Source organism: Canis lupus, chromosome 32, assembly GCF_003254725.2.
Source record: "Canis lupus dingo isolate Sandy chromosome 32, ASM325472v2, whole genome shotgun sequence".
NCBI lineage: Eukaryota > Metazoa > Chordata > Mammalia > Carnivora > Canidae > Canis > Canis lupus.
In genome coordinates this window covers 35,329,074-35,337,545 of record NC_064274.1, presented here as the reverse complement: position 1 = coordinate 35,337,545, position 8,472 = coordinate 35,329,074, and the positions used below count along the sequence as shown (strand labels likewise).

Genomic DNA, 8,472 nt, shown 5'->3' with positions numbered 1-8,472 from the left:
ATTGGTTTAATTGCCCTGAAAGGTAATGGAGTAAGGCAAAATTAATTACAATGTATTTTATATTTATAGCATATACAAAAGATTTTTATGCTCTGCTTGCTTTAAAATTTAATAAATGAGGTACAAATATGTAATAGAGGAGAAGAAACAGAATCATAAAAATATATCGAGAAGTCAGAAAAGTGGAAATACCTAGCAAATTGGAAGAACTTATTCTGATCATATCAATTATCATGCTAAATTTGAATTATGTAAGTAAACCAAATAAAAGAGACTGTTACATTGGATTAGAAAAAAATCCAACTATATGCTGGCTACTGGAAACTTACTTAAATATAAAGAAAGATACAGAGAAAAGGTAAAAAGATAGGAAAAAGTTAAATCATTCAAACTAACCAAAATAAAGCTAAAGTGCTATATGTATGCACTTAACAATAGTGTTCCAATATGGATAGTGCAAAAACTGACAGAATTTAAAGAAAAATAAACAAATCCAGAATTATCTCAGACTTCAAAACTCCTCTGTTAGTAATGGATAGAATAAGTAGGTTGATAACTGGTATGGATGTAGAAGACCTGAAGAATACTATCAACCAATTTTACCTAATTGACATACACCTGGTTAACAGCAAAATATATATTTATCCCAAAGTGCACATGTACCATTCACTAACACATTTAAAAGAAACCACACAAAACTCAGATCACAAATAGTATAAGCTATGAATCAATGACAGAGTGCTGCCTATACATTTCTAAGCATTTAGAAATAAAATAACTCACTTATAGTTAATTCATGGATCATAAAGAAAGTGTAAAAGGAAGATAAAACATCATTTGAACTAAATGAAAATAAAAAGTATATCATATTGAAATTTATGGGATAAATCAAAGCTGTGATTAAGGGAAAATGCAAGCATGCAAGCACAAAATATTAAAAAAAAAAAAAAAAGGAAGGTCCTGAATCAATAATAGAAACTTTTAGCCTAAGAACCTAAAAAAGAATGGGGCACCTGAGTGGCTCAGTTGGTTAAGCATCTGACTTTTGTTTTATACTCAGGTCATGATCTCAGAGTCCTGAGACTGAACTCCACATAGGACTCTGCACTCAGCAGGGTGTCTTCTCGTGGATTTTCTCTCTCTCCCTCTGCCTCTGCCCCTCTTCTTACTCACGCTCTCATTCTCTCTCATTCTCAAATAAATAAATAAACCTACCTTAAAAATCTAGATAAGATCCAATTAAGTCCAAAACTAGCAGAAGAAAGAAACTAATATTCACAGCAAAATCAATGTTATTTTAGAATAGATGAAGAATAAAAATGTCAATATACAATAATGAATTCTATCTCCATGGAATTAACATTAATAAAACTGAAATTTAAAATAAAAAATAGCATTTGTATTAGGATCAAAAAGTGAAATAGTTGGATATAATTCTAATAAAAATATTTGCAAGATATGTATTATGAAACATCAAAATACTGATGAAAAAAACCAGCGAAAACCCGAGTAAATAAAAAGATATATCATGCTTATAGATTGGAAGACAATGTAGATAAAACAATTTTGAAAACAAAAGTACAAATGTGTATATCTCTTCCTACCTGTATCACAACTTATGAATAAAACTATGATATCCAAGAGAAAATGGTATTGTTGAAATGATAGACACACAGATCAATGGAACAGAGTAGATAGAGGCTTCATAAATAGACCCATCAAAAAAAAAAAAGGTGTAATTTTTGACAGAGGTGAAAATGCATTTCAACAGATTAGAGTCTCTTCAAGGAAATTTCACTGGAACATTTGGACCTTCAGATAGACAAAATAAAAGAAACCTACACATTCTTCACACCTTATGTAAAATCTTTAAAAAACAAGAACAAATAAGCATATGAAATAGTGCTAAACACTCTTAAGCACCAGAGAAATGTAAATTACAACCATAAGGAGGTATCACTGCACACTTAATAGAATGACTTAAATCATCAAATCTTAACACTAGGTGGAACTGTAAAGGAAATTTTTAAAAAAGATTTTATTCATGAGAGACACAGAGAGAGAGGCAGAGACATAGACAGAGGGAGAAGCTGGCTCCTCTAGGGAGCTCAATGTGGGACTCCATCTGAGGGGACGGGATCATGCCATGAGCCAAAGGCAGACACTCAACAGCTGAGCCACCCAGGCATCCCTGTAAAGGAAATTAAAGCAGCTGCTACTTTCACTTTTCATTTTTGTTTTGCTAAAGAAGCTTAACCCATAAGAAAAATTTATTGGATAATTAAATTTCTATGATAGTCTAAAGTGGCAAAAATACAGAAATAGAAAAAGAAATCAGTTTGCTGGAGGCTGGAAGTAGAGTTTGGACTGGCTAAAAGAGAAAGATGGAGGGAAATTGGAGCGGCCACAAAACTATGTTATATGTTATTGTAGTGGTGGAAAAAATGACCCTATACATTTGTCAAAATCTATAGAATTTCACAACACAGTGAATTGTATTTGAAAAAATTAATCATGGTGTACAGGGTTTTCAAAATGAAATGCAGACTGATCAATGAATTTACTTGTGTTACCAGCACTTGAGAGGTTGGAGAAGAGTTGACCCAAATAACTTCAGTAAATAATGTATGGTTAAAGACTCAAAGAACTGCACATAAACATCATTTCTGGTGAGCTTGTTTCTTACAAGTCTCAAGGTGTCTCCCCCAAAATATGTATTAATTATAAAATGAAAAATTGTATAAAGGAAGAAAAATATCAGGCATCAGTCTAAGTTATCTGGGCTTATGTCACTAGTGTTTAGAAGTGACATATAAGAAGTGCGGATCATCTCTGATATTATTTCTGAAAATATATAACTTCAATTTGATCATGAAAGAACATCAGAAATTGAGTGACAATGTCAAGTACAAAACACCTGTCAAAGTAATTGACACTTATTTTTGAATAGTGTCAATGTCATAAAAGACAAAAAGAAAGTCTGAGAAACTGTTATAGATTAGAGGAGATTAAGGAGATAGGATAATTATAAACCATGTGGAGTCCTCGGATTGGATCTTGTAATCTAGATCTTGCGATCCAAAGTCAGAAAATGACATTAGTGGCAATATTGGCAACTCCTAATAACCTCTCCCGTTTAGGTGACAGTATTGTACTGGTATTTATTTATTTTTTATTTTTTATAATTGTACTATTGCTTATATGATATCAACATTAGGGGCACTGGTTGAGGATTAGATGAAAACTTTCTCTTACTCTTTTACATTGCCTCTATAAACCTAAAATTATTTCAAAATAACATATTTAAAAACGGTACATGTAAACTTTTAAAACCCTACTCCCAATTTCTTAATTATCACTTATGACATTAACTAGATCCCTTGTTATTTGATTGTAATATAATTGTTGAGAAAATTAAGATTTTATAATACTGCACTGAATTTAAGTAATTATTATTATTTATTAGAGTTTTATTTCTCATCTTATTTCTATCATTCTTTATTAATTTACCACTGAATTCATCAGTGAGACAATTTTATAAACTTTAACATTCAGCAGTCAATCCACAAATCATATCTTCATAAGCTATTAAATGCTCTAAAACAAGAACAAACATAATTAATTTTAGGAAGTATGGGTGAAAAGTCAAAGATTTGTGTAGACAACAAAATGTCATAAGCTCTATCAAAAAACATTTTGCTGTCAGATGAGCATCATAAAACTCCAGAAATAAATATATATAAAAGTTTTAGCATGAAAAATAATTTATTATAAATTTAAAGTAAGTGTAAATTTAAAGTAAGTGTATTTTTATAATAATAAGCTAGTTTTAGTCTAAATAATACATGATCTAGACATAACTACTCTTCCATTCTCTCATTACTCAATGTGATGTGACATCTTATAACTAATGATAATTTAATCATTTAAACCAATAGCAATGTAGTTAACTATCTCTTTGAAATAGGCAAAAAGCGGCCATAATGAAAACCATAACTAATAGTCTATAATATGGCCAGAAATTGCTGATGTTCAATTAAAAAAATAGGAAATTTATTTATTATTCAGAAAAAAATTAAGAATGGATATATATTGTGCATTGCAGCATATTTGACTAGGACTTTGCAACATTTTTTTTTGCCCCTCAAAATATTTCAATATTTCTATCCAAAACTTATTTTGAAAGTGAAGAATGCTTAGCTTGAATAATACAACTTGACAAACATTTACCAAATTCTAGTGATGTAAACTGACAAAACTCCTACAGTCATGTAACTTACGTTAGAGGAGGCAAGACAGACAATACAGTGAATAAGAAAATCAGGATAGCATGTTGTCAAGATGACACTTCTAAACTGGAAGAAAAGGCAGAAAAGCAAAATAGCATGTTTATAAAGAATCAAGTTGCAAATTATTCTTTTACAAAGGTTGAAGCTTGGTGATTGTTTTAAACTTTTATTTTATAATAATTTTATATTTACAGAAAAAGTTTAAAAGGTAGTGCAGAGTTCCTTTATGCCCTTAACCACCTTCCCGTAATGTTAAATTTAATAACCATGGTAAAATTATAAACTCTATGAAACTAACATTGGCATAATATTATTAAATAAACCTTAGACTTTATTCATAGTTCGCCAGACTCTCCACTGATAATATCTTTTTCTGATCCTGGATCTAACCCAGGGTATCATGCTCCATTTAGTTGTCATCTTTTTTTTTTCAATTTATTACAGTTTTTCAGTGTTTTCTTGCTATTCAGAACCTCAATATTTTTGAAAAGTGCTATCCAAGTATTTGTAGGTTCTTAGGGAACTACCTAGTAAAATAACTGAAAGGTCATGTAATAAGAATATTTAATTTTCTGAACAATGTGTTTCAATTGGTTCTACTCTTTGAACAATAATATTTTTCTACATGAAAATACTACTATTGTACATAATAAGGTACTTGGTAAACACAGAGCAAATGATTATAAATGGAGAATATTTTTAAATCCAATTTTTATAAGTATGAATCAATGATAAAGCATTGTTTAATATAAAAAAAAATCTAACATGAATGCTCCACAAGATGAAATGCTAAAGCACCATTATGGTCTAGTAGTAATCTGTTTTACATTTTTAATTTAAGCTTCATATCTCTGAGAACCTACTAGTGTTACTCTCGTACAAGAGCTTCATAAAGTATTCTTCATAATTTCAGCAATTCAATCTTTCCTCCTCTTTATTTATCATATAGCTATAACATATTCCTTACATCTTGTGATTTAGTGTCACATCAAAGTATAAATGTTCAAACTACAAAGCTGTTGAAAAATTTATAAACATTAACATTCAAATGCCAACTTATGGTTGCTCCTTCCATAAAATATTATCTACATAATGCCAAGCCCTCAATGTGTGTTACTTTATTTTTGTGAATGAGCTTACATTTTTCAAGTCTACAAATTGTTCTTTCACTTTACTCAAGGCATATGTAAAAATTTTCATATCCGATGGAATCAGTGTTTTGGTAGCAATTCTAATTTCACCCAAAGTTCATTTTTCACTCTTGGATGAGATTGGAGTACACCCAAGCATAACATAAGGAAATATTCATGCACATATGCATAAAGACTCCATGGCAGAACCTTCACCCATTTAAATTAGCATACGGAACCATTTTACACACAATAAATCCAATACAACAACATCATCACACAGAATGAATAGCTTTTAATGATTTCACAAAATCTGTTCCACCATAAATTTTAGTGTGAATTCTTGGCAGAGTATCATATTCCTTGCCATATCAAACTATTCAGTCTTACTTTAGAATTTATCTTTTTTACTAAGATTTATGGAAAATCCCATAACTGATAATCTTGACTCACATTATTTTATGAATCAGACACTTTAAAATATTTATATCCACACTTTGCATCTAAATATTTTGTAACTACCTACATAAGATTCACTAACATGTCCAGCATCAATAGTTTTTCAACCCCTTTACTGAAGTATGACCAAATACAAAAAGCCATATGCATTTAATGTATCCAACTTGATGAGTTTGGATATAAGTGTGCACCTACGAAACCATCACAATTAATGACATAAATATATCCATCATCTCTAAAAGTTTTCTCCCATCATCTTTAGTTATTATTTATGTGTGTATGTGTTGTGTGTATGATGAGAGTACTTAACATAAGGCCTACTCTCTCAACAAATTTTAAAATATACCCAAAAGTGGGATTGTAAGATGATATGGTAGTTTTATTTTTAATTTTTTAAATTTTTTTAAATTTTTGGTAGTTTTATTTTTTAATATTTTGAGGATTCTCCATACAGTTTTCCATTGTGGAAATATCAACTTACATTCCCACCAAGAGTCTACAAAGGTTCCTTTACTCCACATTTTCATCAATTTGCGTTTGTTTTTTATTTGTTTGTTTTTTATAATAACCACCCTAAGAAGTATTAGATGAAATTTATTATGGCTTTGATTTGCATTTCCTTGATGATTAGTGATGTTGAACACCTCTTCATATACCCATTAGCCATTTATGTCTTCTTTGGAAAAAATATATTTTCAGTTATGTAGGCCATTTTTAATTGCATCATGTGTGTTTTAGCTATTGTGTTGTAGCACTGGGGGTTCAGGCCAGCTGTTGAGATTCATGTTCTAGTTGTTAAGGCCTCCTGCCTTTCTTCATTCTTTCTTCGTTCTTTGTTACCCCCAGGCAGTTTAGTCCTTCTGGTTCCCTCAGTCTATGGGGTGAGGTGCATTAGATATAGACCTCTTGGGTAGAGCCCTGAAATGCTGGGAGGTCAGATGCTCACATTGCTCTCTTTTCCTCCACAGGAGAACTTGTGGATGAGGGGAATCTCACTTGGCATTTTACTGCACGGGCTTGGGGGAGAGGTCGATTAAAATTGTTCTTCTAACCCTTTGATGCACCTTTTTTCCTTCCTCTGCTCAACTGAGGTTGTAACCTCTCATCTGGATTCTGGAGCTCTCATAAAGGTCTACTCACATGTGGATTATTGTTAAAATTGTTCTTTTTGTTTGAGATGAGGACTGAGGCCTCCCTACTCCACCATTGACACTCCCAATGTCACTCTCATCAGAATTTTAAACAAGTTTATCTTTATCCTTTGATTATTTATAATCAAAATCACTATAGGGGTACTTAAAATTTTTCGATGGATATAATGTATTCCCAGAGATTTAACAGTTTTCTATCAATCTTTCTTTTTTTTTTTTACCTGATTTTTATCATTCATCCTGTATATTTTTTAGGGCATCCTTCTGTCCCTCTGAAAGAACACATACACACACAGAAATGATAACTTCAAATTAAAAAGCTTACTATAATTATTTAGAATACATCACATAACCTACATTTGAAAAAAAGTTACTTTCAGGCTCAAGCTATCTACTCTCTAGCATCATCGAAATTGTTCAAAATATCCATGGAAATATATGTACTCATTTCTTGTCATTGATAATACCTGCCCCCCCCCCCCACAAAAAAATAACAAGTACACAAGCTGATCAAAATTAAGTTATGAATGAAACATAGTAAATAATGTAGCACATATTATTCATATCACTAAATCAGTTCATGCCTTAGTACTAAAAGAGAGCTGGCACCTTGGGAAAGTTTTTTGCTGTTTTTGTTATTGAATCAAAGAGTCAACATCCCTGAGACCTCTGTTGACACTTCTTCAAGAAGTCTTAAAACTCAGGGGATAGCATTCACTATTACAAAAGACATATATAGTCTGCTTTTCCATAATTTCCTGTGTTATATTAAGAAGGACATGTTAAGCACTTTCAAATAATGCTGAGGGGTTAAATGAAACAAAGAACTTACAAAGTCTACTTGGTTTTGTCATGTAGCAGTGTTTGGTGAGCATAGCAAGAGCTGTTTCGTTGAAATAATTCATGAGTACTCCATTGAAGCATGAATAAAATGAGAAAATGACAAAATAATTTCAACTATATTTAGGAATATCTGATGTAAGTAATTAGCACATAATTCAAACAGATTTTTAAAAAAGGATTATCTATTAACTGACATCATTAAAATTTTGATTGACAAATCTTCTGTTAAAGTATAATTCAGGCCCTCAAATTATGAGACCAGATGCCTATATTTCCTCTAATTTTGGCTCTAATCTCTTCTACCATTACTTGATTTCTTACAGAGCCAGCACTAGTACTTTTCAGTGTGATTGCCAGCAGAAGGGGAAATGAATATGTCAGGCAAGCAATAAAATGCTACTACAGATACACACATAGCCACTCTTTCTATACTTTTGGATGTGAAGAGAAGGGAAGAGATAGATTAATGTGAGATTCAAAACAAAGGGATATATGCTTTTTAAATGTTGAGTTGTTGAGTACATTTCCATTTCATCGGTAAGATCTAATCAGAAGAGATGGCATTCAAAGGATGGATGAAGGGATTGACTTTAGGATGAG

At 31.3% G+C, this 8,472-nt stretch overlaps 1 long non-coding RNA gene across 1 annotated transcript; it reads right to left on the bottom strand.

Annotated features, from left to right (window-relative positions):
• Positions 1–2,053: 2,053 nt before the first annotated feature.
• Positions 2,054–8,055, bottom strand: LOC118353109 (uncharacterized). Its single transcript, XR_004811366.2, has 3 exons — positions 7,862–8,055; positions 4,281–4,355; positions 2,054–2,191 (listed from the first exon to the last, which is right to left on the bottom strand). It is a non-coding gene; the product is annotated as an uncharacterized LOC118353109 (long non-coding RNA).
• Between the last annotated feature and the right edge of the window lie 417 nt (positions 8,056–8,472).